The sequence below is a fragment of the Festucalex cinctus genome, chromosome 19, assembly GCF_051991245.1.
Source record: "Festucalex cinctus isolate MCC-2025b chromosome 19, RoL_Fcin_1.0, whole genome shotgun sequence".
In the NCBI taxonomy this organism is placed as follows: domain Eukaryota; kingdom Metazoa; phylum Chordata; class Actinopteri; order Syngnathiformes; family Syngnathidae; genus Festucalex; species Festucalex cinctus.
Window position 1 is genome coordinate 8,891,797 of NC_135429.1, and position 18,864 is coordinate 8,910,660.

At 39.8% G+C, this 18,864-nt stretch overlaps 1 protein-coding gene across 1 annotated transcript in view; it reads right to left on the bottom strand.

The window, feature by feature from the left end:
• LOC144007719 (CMP-N-acetylneuraminate-beta-galactosamide-alpha-2,3-sialyltransferase 1-like) overlaps positions 1-5,863 on the bottom strand; it is a 37,099-nt gene extending 31,236 nt beyond the window's left edge. Inside the window, exon 1 of the mRNA XM_077507583.1 lies at positions 5,635-5,863. The gene's annotated coding sequence lies outside the window, so the exon portion shown is untranslated. The remainder of the gene's footprint in view (positions 1-5,634) is intronic.
• Between the last annotated feature and the right edge of the window lie 13,001 nt (positions 5,864-18,864).

Sequence of the window (18,864 nt, forward strand, 5' to 3'; positions counted from 1 at the left end):
TTTTTTCCTCGTCGCCTTCGTATATGTTTTCGTTCATTTTCTCTCACAGCTGTACAACTCCAGCAGGCTCTGGCCCGAGGCTGCGACACGCCATGCTTGCAAATTGACATCATGAACAAAAAGCATGACGCATTTGGAAATTAGTGTAAACTTGCTGGTGGAGCGAGACACAATAAGCCTTTTTTTTTCTTTTTTTGACTGTGTGCTGTACTACCACAAAAGACTGTTGTCAGGGTTACGGCGCACATTTTGATGGGTCCCCGTTGTGGATTTATACTCACTGAGCACATCGTTACTTGCACCTGAACAATTTAATCACGTCGTATTTCCTCAATACTGTAGTGGTGTTTATCTTCTTCAGGCATTTATTAGAGAGGATTTCTTTATCCGTACAATTCATTTTTGTAATAATACCCACTAAGATTTGAGGTGGTCTTGAACAGTTTTGCCTCCCGACAAGAACTGCACCATATTAACAGCCTGGCTCGTTATTTTGTGGCTGTTTTCCAACACTGCCCTCCAACATATTCTGTTTTTACTTTGTCCAGTCACCCCCACCCCCCTTTTGGTACCTTTTATTTTGTTGTTGCTGGGAGCGCCTGGCCACGGGTAAAAGGCTTGGCCAGGTGCTTTGCAGCTTAGCCCGCCAATTATCGCGGCGACCAGGCGGAAGCTGCCTACAGTGGAGCTGCGAGGTCTGGCCATTAGTTTTGTCCTTCAAACAAAACAGCACATAGGAAGTCTGACAGGCTGTCTTGAAGAGTGACACCTTATGCATTGTAGAAAGGAGTTAGGGAGTTTCTTCTAACGCAAGCACGTTGATGCCCAATGAATAGAATTTTCAGTAGGCTAAGTTAAAGTCAAGACTTTAGCGCGCAATTAGCTTGCCGCATTTAAAGTGATTGAGAGCAGCTGCTTTCATTGACCATGATTGGTGTTTGTGACCACGCCCACAGCAGCGCTTTCTCAGATCCACCAGTCTGTGCGCATCTGCAAAATTACCAGCACCGGGTCTAACCAGCCTCGTCGCAGGATTTACGTTGTTCGTGAAATTGGAGCGCTTTGTGTTTATGTAAGGAGACACACGCGGTAATTCGCCATCTGTACATTTGTCACGTTGCCAAACATGTTTTAGAAGGAATGTATCTATTTGTCTGACTCTGAAGTATGTTGTGGAAATTTGGGGTTTGTTTTCTCCAGCTTTTTACATTTAAAGAAATACAGTACAGTATTGAAAACATGAGCATTGATTAAAAAGCTATTAAAGTCAATGTGAATGTAGAAGAATGAATATGGGATTTCTATTTTCTTAGCTCCTGATTAGCTGCTGGTCACGTCACACATTCCCGGATAGAACAAGATCTAGCCATGGCCCCCAAGATCTCCGCATTAGGTCATGAGAACACAAAACTTCTGTATATGAAGGGAGGAGGAAATAGTTACAATTATGAAAAGCAAAAATCTGCCAATAGTAGACACCCCCAACCCCTAAAAGGCGTTTCTATAATGCCAGAAAATGGTGGCAAAGCATTTAAAACAGACGTCTGTGAAAAGTTTAGGACCCATAACACTTAAAGGGATACTTTACTTATGTAGCCATTTTTGGCAGTCAAACATGAATATTTTTCATTATTTTTCATGTACAATTAGTACCTTTAAAAACACATTTTGTAACTTGCTGTCGACTGAAAATGACATCACAATGGGCTCAGGTAACCAATCACAGCTCAGCTTGTGAATGTCACATGACCAAATCTAGAAAACATGTGAGCTGTGATTGGTTATCTGAGTCCTTGTGATGTCATTTTCAGTCGACAGAAAGTTGCAAAATGTGTTTTTAAAGGTACTATTTGTACGTGAAAAACAATGAAAGTATCAAATTAATTATTGACATAAAATTAACTTTTTATTGCTATAATGGGCTAAATAAGTGAAGTATCTCTTTAATTCCGGTGTTAAGTGTGCTAGCCATGTTCATATTAGGTGAGATTAGCAATTAGCATGGCTTCTCTAAATATGCACACTATAGCTCTTTTTTTTTCTTTTTTTTTTTCTCAAGAGAGCTCTTTATGCAAAACAGTATTTGCATACTCACATTTTGATATTTACAACTGTAACGGTAAAGTATACTAGGCAATTAGCTATTAGCTGCATCAGGGGAAAAACAGAAACTTTCAGTTTAACTTTTGAATGTGTACGAGGTACATTTAAGGACTGAATAGATGAGATTTTCAGACAATTAGCAGAAGATGTGTTTAAAAAAAAAGGATCCGTGAGGAAATACTTGATGAAACGTGTTTTAGCACACTTAAATATGTTTAAAGCATGCAAAAAGGAAATGGTTTGTATGGTTGCTACATTGTGTATTTTCAACGTATCCCTCATGATCAATGGGATTTCACTGTAATTTGGCCATCATGAAGCTAAAAATGATAGCACTCAACATTTTAGTTACACCTCCAAATAATTGATCCAGTGCAGTTGTATAGCCGCCGCAAAATACAAACACAGAACTACGCATCTAAAACTGCAGCCAAGGTGATATATGACTCAAGCTCAGCCATCAAAGTCTGCTTAAAGCGTCCATCCGAAGGCACCTGCCAATGCGCATTAGACATCAACGCAAAGCGAAATTGCAAGAGGCTCCTAAGTGCACTTCTATCTGCAGGACGGCTGTTAGCGCGCCACCTTTAAATCATCGTCTGGGAATCGTTTACGAGGAATCCGAGCGAAGAGCGCGCATGTTATCCAAATAGTACATTGTGGTGCATTCACTGCATGCGTCCACTAGCATATAAGCTCAGGCATTAAAAAAAAAAAAAAAAGGGGGGGGAAAAAAGAATGTTGCTGAGGTGTCATCTGGATAACAGCCAGAACAGTTAAATGGAAACAGAGGGCGAATCAGCAAAGCCGGGGAGAATACAGTCGAGGAAAAATACAACAGAGCAGTGAAGGCAATCTATTTGGTGCAGATCCCTGGTGGCCGAAAAGCGACGCCGGCCAAACCTTGACACGCAACAACCTGGGAACATATCTGTACTTTTTAGCACTCTGGAAAAGCTACAAACAGTCACCTTGGAGTCCAATAATTGGCCCTGAGGGAGCTAAATGAATCCCTCCTCTATTTCTATTTCCGATATTTGTGTCCTCACAGACAAAAAAAAAAAAAAAAAAAATCCCTTACTTGCAGTTAAAGAAAAAATAATCTCTTTCCAAATGAGCATTCATAGTCTGTCAAGTGTGTGCCAAAGCAACAGGTGGCACTCTAACTGCCGACTGTAACAAGCATTCTGGTCAGTCAGATGCATTTGCCGTTCCTTGGAAGGCCTCCACCAAGGCAGAACTGTAAATAAATTGGAGTTTTTACTCATCTGTTTCCTTTTTTTTTTTTTTTTTTTTTACTTCTATCAAGCTACTTTCTAATTCACCAACAGTATTGTAATACAGTGATTCTGAAACTTCTAACACCATGTACCACCTAATAGTACTATCATCATCACTGAGAATAAAATCCAGTTATTAGTAGTCCCAAATTAATCAAAAGTAAGAATGAGGGTCTATTCATTAAAAAAAAATAAAATAAAAAAAATAAAATAATAACTAGCTAATTCATTGCCATGGACGTCATTTTCAGTTATTTTCAGAAGAGTGTCGTGTGGCGTTTCTAACCTGTAAATATCAATATTTTAAGCAATTGTGATAGTGACCAGATCCGATGGCGGCAGTGGAGGGATTTTTATTTCAGATCAACTGGTGACTTTCAGCTTTTTTGGGGGGGAGGATCAATTATGATGGTGAAAAACACCAAAATGTTGAACGTTTGTACAAGGTTACATACCTCACACGAAAATAGTGTAAATATAAACAGAGTATGATTATGAGAAAAGATCATGCCATAAATGGTGAATGCCATTTAAAAAAAGCCACTCTCAAGCCAAGCAGTGAGCCAGTGTTGTGCCTCTTGGTCCATCTTTCAATAAATTATTTTCACGAGCTCCGACAACATTGCAAAACGGTAAAAATTGAGTTGAGAAATTATCTATAAGAAAGGCTAAGATTCACAGACTAGCACACATTTTCAAAAATAAGCACGTTGTCTACTTTGGACAACCTCACACAAGATCACCACCTGGGGGAGTGCAAACACTCCCAGCCCTTGCACTCCCGGTACTTGACCTTGCTCGGAAAGCCTTCGCTTGGAGAGAAGAAGAAAAAAAAAAAAAAGTCCAGTCTCTGCTTGAACTGCCGAGATTCTTTCGTCGGGAGGTGAATACCAGAGCGGAGAAGAATTTGAAATGATAGTCCCGCCCACATAGCAGTGAAGTGAATAAAATGCTGATTCATGGGAGAAACTTTGGCAAACTTTGATGATAGCGGTGAAAAGCTGCACTTTCATCTGACTTTTCTACATCTCATTACCCTCATAAGCTAGCAATGACCCCCCCCCCCACACACACACACACACACACACACCTTGAAAGATTGCTAATCAGCTACATGTCTGAGTGACAAGGTTCAAAATAGCTCCTTTGGCGGCTTCAACTTATAATTGCTTCCCTTGTTCATAATTGCAAGCCCACCCCCCTCAGATCGTCCCCTCCTCTTGAAAGACGGCATTGCAGTCTCCCAAGGTCACTGTAGCTAATGTATTCCGGCTTGCTTATTATTTATAACAGTGAGGTGGATTTGGAGGAGGGCGGTGTTGGGAGGTGGGTGGGTGGGTGGGGGGGGTGGGGGGTACTTTTGGGAAATGGAGCAGCATTCTATGGACACCTTCATTAGTGAAATGAGGTGACATCTGCTCCACAATGCAGGCATGGGATGTCAACATTCACCCACCTGGACTTTGCAATGCTGATGGACAACGATGGTCACGATTTGCACCCAAAATAAATAGAATAATAATAAATAAATATATAAAAATGTACATGTACATTTTTATAATATCACACCATCCATATGATGTAAAACTTTACAAAAAAAATATATATATATATATATGTATGTTATCTGTTATAGTTTTTTTGTGCTATATACAGTATTACATAAAATAAGATTAAATAAATAAATAAATAAATAAATAAATAAATACATACATAAAAAATAAATAAATAAGTTAAAACCTAATCAAAATACAAAATTAAATGTAGCGACCCTTTTGTATTTAAACTCACAAAATTTGTAGATTTGTGTTTTTTTGAAACATTGACTATATATTGCATATGCAAAAATAGTACTAAGTACAACAAAAAGCATGTATGGTAGGTAATATGTAGAGCATTCAACAGTTGCTGGAACGCAGATGTTCTTTTCTTTCTTTTTTTTTTTTTCTTTTGCTGCTGGAGCAATGCATAAGCCAACATTGAAATCTAAAGCCCAGATGTTTGTCATAAAGACGACTTTTCCAACATGTGGATGCCTTTGCAGCATGTGGATTCTCAATCAAAATGCAAAAAGTATGCATGCAAGTACGCTATAGTGCAAATGATTAAAAGTTGCAAGCTGTCCCACTTTTTTTTTTTTTTTTTTTTAAACATAATCAATCTCACGTTTAGGCACCATGTGATTATGCGTGTAAAATTAGACTGTACGGGCTTGAGCGGAAAAGATAACGCTGTTTGGACATGTACTTACTTTTAAATGGAGCCCCGGAGGCTTCCGGCATGTTTGGTCCCGTTATTCCAGCGCGGCAGCTCGCGGATCCGAACCGAGCAGAGGCACGCTGAGAGGAAGATTGCAGCTCGGAGTTCGAGGAGAAAAGCACGCTGCACGCCGGCTGCTCCCTCCTCCCTTCCTTCCTTCCCTCCTTGCTCGCTCGCTGCGCACAAAGAGCAGGTTGGTCCTCCTGACACCAACAACATGTCCACGCGTTCTGGAGGAGGGAGAGGAGAAAGATGAGGAGGCAGGAGGAGGAGGATGCATGTGTCGCCTTCAGGCAATGAGAGAGGCATGAGGCTTACACGCCCCTCAGCATCTTCGCGCATACATGAAGCGAATCTCTCAAGAAAAAAGTCAATTGTAATGCAACCACAAACAAATCAAATTAATTATTATTATCAATATTATCTCATTCTGACTACCAGGAAAAAATATATTTTGTCCAATCATGTTTATTTTGATATTCCCTAATTTTTGTGAAGTAACTGGAACACTGCAAAAGAAATTTTTGAGAAAAAAAAAAGTTTTCATTTTTAAGCCATGATGTGTCCACTACAGAGGACATTTTTTTTAAACTTAAATGCTAGGCTCAAATACAGTTAAAATAATTCAAATACTTTAAAGTGTTCTTAAGAGTCTTATAGAACACATGCTAACAACATTTAAAGCCTAAAAGTGTTATACACTTACTTTTCCTCTTCCCTAAAAAGTGCTTGCACTGAGGGAAGCCATTTTCTTTTATGATGCAACCAAATGTAGCAAAGCCCCACCCCTACACATTTGTTATCAATGGAAAGCTCTGAATGTCCTCTATAGAGCACAATAGTTAATTCAATCATGTGCACTGGGTGGGAAATATTCAGGTTTAAAAAGGTCCACTACAGAGGACAAAGTTGAATTGCTGGTAGTCAGGAGGATACAAGTAAAGCTCCATAAAGAAGAAACAGCGCTCAAGTCTTGAATCTTAGATAAGCTCCTTTGCAAGCGGAACAAGGTGATTTTCTTTGTGTTAATAGAAATTGTCTGTGTAGCTTTTGTGTCATCCTGCTAGATCACTTTTTCACTACACACTGGATTGACTGAGCTTTGGTTAGCTCAGGTTTTTCACCTCACTCCTGCAGAAATATTGCAGCATGGAACGCATCAGTTGGAACAAGAAGATAAAAAAAAAAAACAAAGGCTGAGAATGAGGGTCTTGTCAGCAAAGGAGCAAAAGTTGATTTGTGATGGGCCAACCGTGATGGGAAAACAGACCACTGCAAGAGTTTCAATAGGATTCAGCTCACATGTGACCCCGTGAGGACAAGCACATTATAAAATTAGAAATTGCAATTTCTTGAGAAATTCTACTTGAATGCTGGGTGAAAAAAATATGGAATAATGTGGAATTACATGGAATGAAGCAAAATCATGTGGAAAGATAGGGAAGGATATTGAAAGATTTGGAATGATATTGGTGAAAAATGTGCAATATGTTGATGAATGTATTTAATACTAGACTAAGTGCAATTTCTGTAGAAATTGCGTGGGAATGCTGACAGCTGAATGCTCTGATTTGAATGCATGTGGAAAGCTTATGAAGTAAATTGAGAGATTTTCTGAACCGCTTGCTCCTCACAAGGGTCGCGGGGGTGCTGGAGCCTATCCCAGCTGGCTATGTTGGCGGGGTACACCCTGAACTGGTTGCCAGCCAATCGCAGTAAAGTGAGAGATGAATTATGAAATTATGACCTCCTGGTTACTGGACAATGCACTTGACCAAATGTGCCACCGAGCAGTATCAGAGACCTAGAAATGATGATAAGTTATATGTACGGAAGTGGGCGTGGAAAGTGATATTTAGAAAAAGTTCATCTGTCCCATTGACAATGAATGGGGGAAAAGTTGAAAATTAATGTTAAATTTTGCAAATACTGTAAGTAATGTGGAATCAGACGATATATACCTAGGAAGGCGTGAATTTTTGAAGTAAGTTGAAATTTGAACCGTTTATATCGGAAGTATTAGGTAAGAGTTGTTACACGGCAAAAAAAGTGTGGAGAATAAAAATCACAATAACATATATGGGAATGCTTCAGCATAACTAATGATATTGAAAGTTATGGAATGATGCGGAATTGTATCGGAGAAAAATGTGCACTATGTTGATGAATATGTGGAATGATATTGAATGATGTTGATATGGCATGATGATGGCTTGTACTGAATAATATGGAATAATGTGAAATGGTATTGAATAAAATCGAATGATATGGAACGTTATTGGTGAAAAACGTACATTATGTTGTTAAAAATGTGGAATTTTTCGTATGTGGTAATTTTTGTAATGTTGAAAATCATTCCAAAGGTGAATTGAATGAGCAGAAATTGCAGAATTTTTAATGTGAATGATGGGACTATGTTGTATTGAACGTGTCATTGGAAAATTATAGGAATTTTTTTTTTTAGACTTGTGGGAAAATTGAATATTTAGAATGAGAAAAAATAATAGCCTGCATTGCGTGAATGTTTGCAATGTATTGAAGTTGAAACAGTGAGGTTTGGTTGATAAATGTAGAAGTGGAAACATGTCAAAAGAGTGTAGATAATAATAGTTCCATAAATGTTGTAGGTCATGGTAAATCATTACTGTGTAGTGCTCCACGGTGAAAGTAAAGAAAAAACAAAGAAAAACACTCTTTCATAGAAGACGAAGGAGGCAGAGAATGTTGTCACGGCAAACAAACAAATGCAGTCAATTCCCAATTCCCACAACGTTTTTAAAGCAGTGAAGTCGTATTACAAAAATAGAAAGCGCCTCTTTGCTTTAGAAGATTGCAGATTGTATCTTATTTCAATACAACTTTGATTTGTCAGCAACATGCCTCTGAGCAAGTGCTTGTTTACAGAAACGATAAGCCCCCTGCACGTTACTGGTGCTCGGCAACATTTGCATTCAATCTTCCGCTCAACAGATGGGTGAGCGCCGCTCGTGATGGCGACTTGACAGGCCAGCCGAGCGTACGACTGCATGTGTGTGCGTGTGTGTGTGTAGGTGTGCGCATGCATCTGCTCTGAATGGTTTCAGTCGATTAGACGGCCGCCATCAGGTATTGTGACAACCATTTTAAGGCTTCAGCAAGGACCAGCGGACCAAATGATGAATGATGCGGGAAGCTCCACTTGACTTATGACTATTAATGTCTGTCAGGTTTTTCCGTCAAAATTCATTACTCACAAAAAGTTTGGCATATTTGACTTTGGGGTGAAATATCGATATTTATATTCTCAAACAAGGAACTGAATGGCGAAATGTACAACAGGAAGTCCGCTTCCATGCCATCCAAAAGTATAAAACGGATTTAACCTGACTTACTGTTGTCAATGTGTGTTGGGTCGGGTCATATGGTGTCATTGTGTTGTTATGGTCCTGTATTTGTCCCTTGTGATGATTGTTGTCAGTTTGCCTCGCAGTTGCGAGGTCTTGTACTGTATTTGTCCCTTGTGATGATGTTGTTAGTTTCTATGCGGTTGCTATGGTCCTGTCTTGTATTCATCCGTTGTGATGATGATGTTGTCATTTGCTATGCAGTTGCTAGGTCTTGTCCTGTAATTTCTTACTTGTGATGAAGTTGTCAGTTGCTATGCAGCTGCTATGGTCCTGTCCTGTATTCGTCCCTTGTGATGATGATGTTGTCAGTTGCTATGCAGTGGCTAGTTCCTGTCCAGTATTTGTCACTTGCGATGTTTTTAGTTGCTGTGCAGTTGCTATGGCCCTGTCCTGTATTCGTCCCTTGTGATGATGATGTTGTCAGTTGTTTTTCAGTTGTTAAGTCATGTCCTGTAATTTGTTCTTGTGATGACGTTGGCAGTTGCTATGCAGTTGCAGTCCTGTCTTGCATCCGTCGCCTGCGATGATGATGTTGTCATTTGCTATGCAGTTGCTAGGTCTTGTTGTGTAATTTCTTACTTGTGATGAATTTGTCAGTTGCTATGCAGCTGCTATGGTCCTGTCCTGTATTCGTCCCTTGTGATGATGATGTTGTCAGTTGCTATGCAGTTGCTAGTTCCTGTCCAGTATTTGTCACTTGTGATGTTTTTAGTTGCTGTGCAGTTGCTATGGCCCTGACCTGCATCCATCGCCTGTGATGATAATGTTGTCAGTTGCTATGCAGTTGCTGTGGTCCTGTCCTGCATTCGACGCCTGTGATGATGATGTTGCTAGTTGCTAGGTCATGTCCTGTATTCGTCACCTGTGATGATGATGTTGTCAGTTGCTATGCAGTTGCTATCTCCTGTCCTGTATTTGTCCCTTGTGTTGATGATGTTGTCAGTTGTTATGCAATTGCTATGTCCTGTCCTGTATTTGTCCCTTGTGGTGATGATGTTGTCAGTTGTTATGTAATTGCTATGGTCCTGGCTTTATAGTCTGTATTTTTCATGCTTATTTTGTCAAATAGGCTTTTATTTTGTCATACAGAACGAACAGCTGGAGTTACTGACATTTTCAAGTCAAGTTTTCTTCACGTTCTAACTTCAAGGTCATCTGCATCCAGCCCTACTCTCATTTATTATTTTGTATTTTGTATATAAATGATCTCTGTTTGTTAAACTTCCGTGTCCTGTCTTGCTTTCGGGTTCAATTTCCGCACCTTACGTGACAGTTACATCAGAGATCATGTGTCGGATATGACAAAATCAATCGGGGTTTTGACATTGTTAGCCATAGCTGTCTATGGCGAAGAGAAACACTCGTTGACGTACTCCCTCCCTTGAAAAAAAAAGAAAAAAAGAAGCAAATTCTTTATGTGCGACGCGTCGCTCCAACTAAACTCCCCATCCTTCATCTTTTGGAGGAATCCCAAAGCGCTTTGAGGAAGTTTAGCAGAGTGCCAGTCAAAGCCACATTTGTATGGAAAACCCACGCTGAAGGTTACTCGCCTAAAAAATAAAAAAAAAAAGCTTTAGAAATTCTGATCAACTGGTTGATTCATGGGCTGACAGCCCCCACTGGTTTGCTAGCGTGCCTTTGTCCAAAGGTCATGAAATTTTAATGTCAGCTTGTAATGACTAATTTAGAAAATAAAGGCATACGATGAGATCGGTGCACTTTCTGCTGACCTGGCTGATCAATACGAACCCCCCGCAAAGGCTCACCCGCTGATGTTCAATTAACAATGAATGGAAGATGGATTTTGCTCATTTCAGGTCCTTGCTGAAATTCTCACCTTCACGAGTTTTGCAGCACTTTTGACTCGGGGACTATATTTTTATTATACATTACTCGTACTCCTTTCTCCAACAATGACAAGCAGAGTGTCCTCGGTTGCATGAATATTTCACAAGGTGTGATGCATTGGGTAGTTTGATTGTGTGCCAGCACATTGTGTGACCCATCTGGACTCAAGCTGGATGAAGGCTGTACATTTTTTCGCCGGGTCCTTGGAAGCGTATATTATATGCACGTCAATATCTCGGGCTGAACTTTAGCCTCAAATGTGCTTTCAATCTACTGTGGCTTTCAGTACAAGCTTGGTAACAGATGGAAAGCTGTCATTTCACTGATAGAAGTAAATATAAAGAACTGGCGCTGCCGCACCGAGTGCAGTGATGAGTGTGAGATTGTGACGCACGCTGGGGTTTACAAGTTGTTATCTAGGGAACAAATAGCAATGTTGCACACACTTTCAGACAAAACACTACATCATTTTATCTTTGTGGGCTGAGAGAGACCTTCTGCTTTTTGACTTTTACCTTTTTTGGTCCATTAGAATCCAATAATTAGCCCTTGAGGGATGGAAATGGCAAAAAGAAAAAACAATAACAACTACAAAAAAAGGTAGTACTACACCCCGTGTGCGTTAGAACCCAAAAGCAAGACTCAGAGGCGAAAAGACCCTTCCAAAAAACACATTGTTCAATAAACAGACCGGGTTGGGTACACGGGTTGGCAGCCAGCGAAGCTGATGGTATCCAAAATGTGAGCAAAGAGACAAGGTCAATAATCAAACAGAAACAAAAGCCCACTATGAGTCAGCACAGGCAAGAATAAGGACTGTGGGAACGTGACGACAAAGTTCAACGGACTGGCGACGAGACAGAATGAGACAAGAGGTTCAATACATGAGGTAATCGGGAATACTGAAAAGCAGATGACCGCACACATATTTTTGCCCACAAGAAGAATAGCATTGTATTGTATCATAAAATAGCAAATAAATTAATAGAGAATGTGAAGAAACAAACTGGTTTAATTCAAATGTAGAGGTGCAATGATAAAACGATTAATTGACAAATTAATTAATGGATAATAATTTTAGATCATTGATTAGTCATTTTTTTATTGAAAAATTGTCTATACTCTCAGAATTTCAGATCATCAACATTCTGTATTCCACCTTGAAAGCAGGATGGATGGATAAATGAATGGATGGCTGAAAACCAAACATTTGCTGTTATTTTGGAATGCTTTTTTTTTTTTTTTTTTTTTTTTGCCTGATCGTTGATATTTTATGGATCAAACCAGTAATTGAATCATTTGGAATCGTTTGGAATTTTCTGGACTGTTAATTTATAATATTGTGATTATTTTTAATAATGAGTGGATTATTTTTTTTTTTAATCCAATTCATTGATTAATCGACAAAATAATCAAAAGGTTAATATATTATTAAAAATAACCATTATAATAATCACTGTAGCCCAATAAAATGGAATTTCTGCTGGATTAAAAAATAACCCAATATGGTACCCAATATGATTTAAAAATAACCCAATATGGTTTCAAAACAGCCCAGTATGGGTAAAAATAACTGCTGGGTTTAAAATGATTTTTAACCCATACTAGGTTATTTTTAACCTATCAGTTCTTGCTTTGTTTTGTTTTTTTTTTAAATATATTTTTATCCCATTTTGGGTAATTTTGAACCCCACAGATTTAATTAAGGGTGTATATTGGGTCAAGCCAGAAGTACCAACAACTGTGCGCCTAAGCTATGTGCAATTAAAGGGTGCACGGCCTCGTTAGTGATGTCACAAACATTAGTAACTGTGAGCCTCTCTTTATGTGAGTTTTGCCTTGCAAGTTTTCTCATTTTGTCTTTTTGTGTTTGACTGCTTATCCCGTTCAATAAACGTCTAAAAGTGCAACGGCGACTGTGTCGAGGTACCCCTCTCCGCTACTCATGACAGGAAATGGAGATTTACGGCAGGGTGGAATCAGGGTGTTGTCACGGCGGCGCAACAGCACATCAATAAGTCGCACCAAACTTTTACTCTCTGTCAGCCAAATAGTAAAGACGTGCGACCATAAATCAAATTGGCACTCGGCGCTATTGGCGGGTCGCTGTTTTTACGTCTCCGGGCCATCAATACGACGCCGTGTGAGACACGGACGATTGAGTGCTGCGGATCCCCGTGCGGCGGCGGGTCCACGTGAGACGCCGAGTCCCCGCCGGTGTGGTGAACGGTACATGATCAATTGGCTGCAGCTGGCAGGAAAAAAAATAGCAGCTCCTCCACGGGATGCCATTATTTCAAATCTTTGTCCAATTATATTCGGCTTGCAGGGCATGCAGATTGATTACGCGAGAGAAGGACTGGGGGTGTACTCAAAAGTGCTCGCTGTCAGTAAATATAGTTGGAGAGCTTGTGAGGACGGCTGGGACTCCCCAAGGAACGGTGCCCAGACTCCTCTTGATTCTTTGGATTGAGACTTTTTCCCTCTGCTATGCTCTGACTGAAAACTTCAAGCCGGGTGATGGTCTAATTAAGTCTCGAGGACGAAACTCTGTTTTTGCTGTAGTTCTCAGTGGATTCGCAGCGTGGCCAGCAGCTGGCTTTTGCAGCCAGAGAACTGGTCCTGCTGTTTATTTAGCACACCGCAAAGATGACGAGTTGGCATGAAGCAAGTCTAAAAGTTGCCGTGAGTCTCATCCTTGAGAAAAGACAGCAGGATGACGCGATAACTTGTATGGGGGATGAGTCACTCTTTGGATTGTAACCAGAAGGGGAAGCGAGACAACCTTCAAACTATCTTTTCGGCAATTGTATTTATAAAACTCGAAATTGCAACGTGTGAAAAGAAAGAAACAACAAGGACAATAACGTTGGTTCTTACATCACAGCATGCATCAGAATGTGGAGTAAACATTTTTTGACTGGCAAAAACGTACTTGTAGGCTAAATGCTAAATGCTAAAAACTTAACTTTTTTTCATTTTTCCTAACTTTATTCATAATTTTTATGTCTGTAGTAGATGAGAGACAGCTACTCTCTCTCCCAACTTGTTGACGGATGACCAACTTACACAGATGGCTCGATTTGTGTCCACAGTGCATATGCGACGTGGTGCAAATGTCGACGGATCTAGATTTTGTAAATTTGTCACATTGGCTCCACGTGTAACGTGTATATCGTCAAACTCTGTTGAATTTCGTGCTATATTAATGACCATGAATAATACACGAAAGTAAAGTGCTCTCCGTAAATTCTTTTGAGAGTCAATATCCTTGACGTCCATGTACTAGTTTGCTCTTCGTCCTCACTAGTAGGACAACTTTGGGGTACTAGCAGTGGTGGGCAGTCCATCAGTAGGGGAGTCGGGCCTAGTTGTATCACGGGTAAGTTTTCACATTACAATTTTCTGTTTTGCACAACCCCAGGTAAATTTTTTCACCTTCATATATTTTGAAACGGGCGTCGTACATCGACAAATTCTCGCAGCAAATCATGTGGACTCGTTAGAGGAGAGATTCAGGCATCTTGTCATGCCTCAATCACTGCTCTGTTTTAAGCTAACTTTGAGCTAGAGCAAGTTTTAGCCAACATGGTCGTTTGGGGCAACTTGTCTCAGTCATTTTGGGGTTTGTTGTCACATATGTAAAGAATGGGCCAATGAAAAATGCACCTCTGGCAACTTGGTTTGCGTATGCCAGAATTGTTCTTCGGATGATGAGTCTGAAGAATGAGGAATTTAATCTTTTCGTTTTTAGTTTTTAGTTCGTTTAAGTTTTTCGTTTCGGTTTTAATTTTTTGTTTAAAGCGCTTTATAAATAAAGTTGGGTTGAGTTGAGTTGAGTTAAAGTTTGCTCAATGACTATAGTAAATTGTCAAGATCAATGATAAACAATTTCTCTGACTATAAAAGAAAACAAAACAAAACAGGAGAACGAGGATAATTTTGTCCTTGTTTTATTAGTTGCAAAATCCAATGTGACATCTTACCCCATATAGTGTGACAACTTACCCATTGGTGGGGCAACATGTCACATGTTGACTCTCTCTATTTGATGGCTTATAAAGTACGAAACTGACATGAATGTGAAAAATATACCCAAGACTTTGGTCTGTCATCTGGTTTATGTTTTGTTTATATATGATGTATTGATTCCAAGAAATATATTAAAGTATAAAAAGTGATACCACTAGCCCCGGTCTCCCCACTGATTGTTGGTCCATCAGTCCGTTAGTGACGGACTCACGTTTCCCTGGTGGACTGACGATTGTCGTAAACTTTGAAACACTGATTGAAGAAGTGTTGACAGAAGCGATTTTTCTGTCATTAATTGAACCGTTACAAACCTGAAAAGCAAATATGATCTTTGGCAAATGTATTGCGGCACACATTGGCCCAGTAACCTTGGAAACAGTTTTTTTACAGACAGTCTTAAAATAGTGTTGAGGAACTGCAAATTAGCGATGATGTTCAAATAAAGATGCTGAGTGATGGACTGACAATTGAAATTTACTGACGCGCCCACTCTGCTAGTGCACTGAATTGAATTACTAAGGACAAACAGCGCGCTAATACATGAACCTTAAGAATATCGAATAAATGCTCAAACGGCTTTCCATACATTAGCGCAATTGGGACTAGCGAGTAACGCATTCGTGTCAAACTGGTGTCAGCAGGATTAAAGGCAAATGGCGTCTTATTAAGTGAGTGAATGTTGCAGCGCACACTCACGCAAACACACACAAACACCTGAGGATCAAAACAACTGCGGGGATTTGGAGGATGCGACTCCCATCCGCTATCCACCACAGGCTTTTATCCTCCTCCCCTTCTTCTTTTCACTCTATTTCCCTTTCAGCCTCTCCACTTGTTCGCTGGAGTGTTGCCGGCGTGCTAAACAGCCTCTTTTGCCACATTTCCAAGAACTTCAAAGCGTGTTGGACGCGTACGCTCGGGCGGGGCTCCCCGCGATGGGAGCCCCGCGTTTCTCACGCTGGGTCCCGAGGTCTCAACCGCGTGTATTGACATTCAACAGAGGGCCGAGTCGCGACAGCTTCCCTTGACTTCAACATTTTTTTTGTCTCGAATAATAAACCGCCGGTGTCAGTCAGAAGAGGACACAAAAGGTCGACATATTAATTAAAGTCTTTCCCTGCTTTCCGTTTGACATTTAACACAGCGCCGGCGCCCTTTTGTGTTTGCGTCTGTCCTTTACGAAAGCAGTAGGACTTTTTCTCACCTTGAGAGGGTCCGAGGAATGACAAATTCTCTCACGATAAGAACGCGAAGGGTTTCATTTTGTCAAGAGACGCTGGGATTTTCTCGGCTTTATGTCTGCAGCCACCACGTCGACGAGGACTCAAATTACAAGGGCGCTCGAGAGGGCTTTAAACGCGGCGCGCAGCATGCATGAATGAGTAATGAGATCGTAAAAAACGGAGGTGAAGCAAAATCTTGGATAATTTCAATTTTCCCCACTGTGACTAAGTGTCACAGCTTCAGCCTTTTTCACTCGCTTTTTTTTAATCATAGGAAACAACATCCCCAGATGCAATTAAATGGCTTTGTGACAAGTGTGTTCAACCTCTACATAAGGTGATCAAGGTGAAGGATGCTGTTATTATTGCTGGATGTGAAAGCAGACTGCCTCGCTCTTTATTTATTTCATCAAAAGTTTTTTTTCTCTCCCAGTGATCACATAATGGTTTGAAATGTTTTCCTGCTATATCTGCAAGCTATTACAATTCTCACAATGTGACCAGCTGACCTTCAGTAAATATGGTTCATACACGCTTTCTCTTGTAATATTCCACCTGATTGTGGAAATAAAAAAGAATAACTGGTGAAATTGTCGTCCGTCCATTAATCTATCCATCTGCTCTGGGCGAGAGGCGGAGTGCATTTCGACTGGTCGCGAGCCAAGCAAAGGGCAATTATGTAAACTCCGCACATGGAGACTCCAGAGCGGAGATTTAAACCCCAAACCCAGATCTGTGAGGTAAACGTGCGAACCACTTCACTCGGTGATGCCTACTTTTTTACATAAAAAAAAAAAAAAAAAAAAAACAGTTGGGTCAAAATTAACCCAGTTTGGGGCAAAAATGGACTGATCCACTACTTGGGTCACGTTGACCAAAATTTCTGTTGGTTTACACAAAACAACCCAAAAAATGATATAAATTGGTTTGTTCTGTATGAAACAACCTAGAAAGTTTGGTCAAATTGACCCAAGTAGTGGATCAGTCCATTTTTGACCCATTTTTATCGTGCACCATTCCCCTTTAAGCTGGCGGGTGCTTGTGGTCAATCCCAGCTGACTTTAGTACTGGACTGGACAATAGTCAATCAGAAGCTGGGTGAAAATTAATCAAATTTTGATCAAAAAGGAACCAATACACCACTTGGGTCAATTTCACCCAACTTTCTGGGTTGTTTTGCATTAAACAACCCCAAAATGGGTAGTTTTGTACAAAAAACAAACAAAAAAAACAACTAAAATTGGGTTATTTTGTACAAAACAATTCAACTACATTAAAAAAAAAATATATATATATATTTTTGTGTGCAAAACAACACCATAATATTGGCTTATTTTGTACAAAACAACTCAAGTACATTTAAAAAAAAAAAAAAAAAAAAAAAAGCATTGTAAAAAAGACCCTATTGTTTGTATAAAACAATTTTGGGTGATTTGACCTAACGGTAGAACCCACAAAACAACCCAATTTTTGGGAGGTCCAATTTGGGCAAGTAAGTTTTTAGGTTAAAAATAATAACCGAATTAGTTGGGTCAGTCTCTTTATGACCCAATTTGGGTTGTGTTTTTTACCCAGCTGTTTTTACAGTTTAGCCAGTTGTTTGGATTGAGAGACAATCTTTTTTTTTTTTTTTTTATACATACTCTCTGAAAAATGCTGGGTCAAAAATAACCCAAACTTGGTCAAAAATTGGACCGACCCGCTACTTGGGTCAATTTGACCCAACTTTCTGGGTTGTTTCATAAAGGTTTTTCTTGTTTTTTTTGTTTTTTTTTGAATGAAAAAAAGAAACATTTTTGTACAGAACAAGCCCCTAAAAATGGGTTGTTTGAAGAAAAATAAAAATAAAAATCCGAAAACAACCCAAAGTTGGGGCAAATTGAAGTAGAGGGTCAGTCCATTTTCTTTCTTATATAAAAAATGCACTTTTTTTTCACCCTGCAGCTTTATGGGTGTGGAAATCCATCCCAGGGTACCAAACCTTTGTGAAACGTCCCACTGTCATGATGAGGTATTGTAGTGACAAACGCCACTACATGATACTGCGAGCCATTTTTTTGGGTTAAACAAGAGAATGGAAATCGGAAAGCGATCACAAGCTGGACTCAAACAAAGCCATGGTAATGAAAACATTACAGAAAGACTGTTGAAAATCACAATAAAGATTTCTTGCCGGTGCCAAGTTGAGACCGGAAAGCTGCCTCGTTGTTGGCCTCCTCGCTTGACGTTCTTCTTTCAGAAGTGACCTTGAGGAGAGAGAAGAAAAAAAAAAAGAACGGCTTTGTGTAAACATACTGCAGCGCTTCAGTAATTACAGCAGAGTTTGCAGTTTGGATTCAAGACGCTTCCTCCTCCTCATACTCTCCCTGTCCGTACAGTAATTGGATTATTCCCACATTGTTTATCCCTTAATTTCCTCATATCTGCACTTGGAAACCGGGGGCGTATTCCCACAGCGGAGGTTTTTCCTTGCATGGATACGTGTGAAAGGAGAAACAACATTGATCCAACATATATTATCGGATAAACGAAAGCATCTTTGTTTTGACATTGATTTTTTTTCTTTTTGACAAAACTGGGAGCTGAACTCATTAGCGAGCGGTTAAAGATGTTTTTACTCCCTATACGATGCAGAAGATCAATAGCAAGTGGGATTTGTTGGACCTGCATTGATTCCACAGTGACAAGAAATCAATTTCAGTCATTAGTTTATTTTTCTAGACAGTATACATT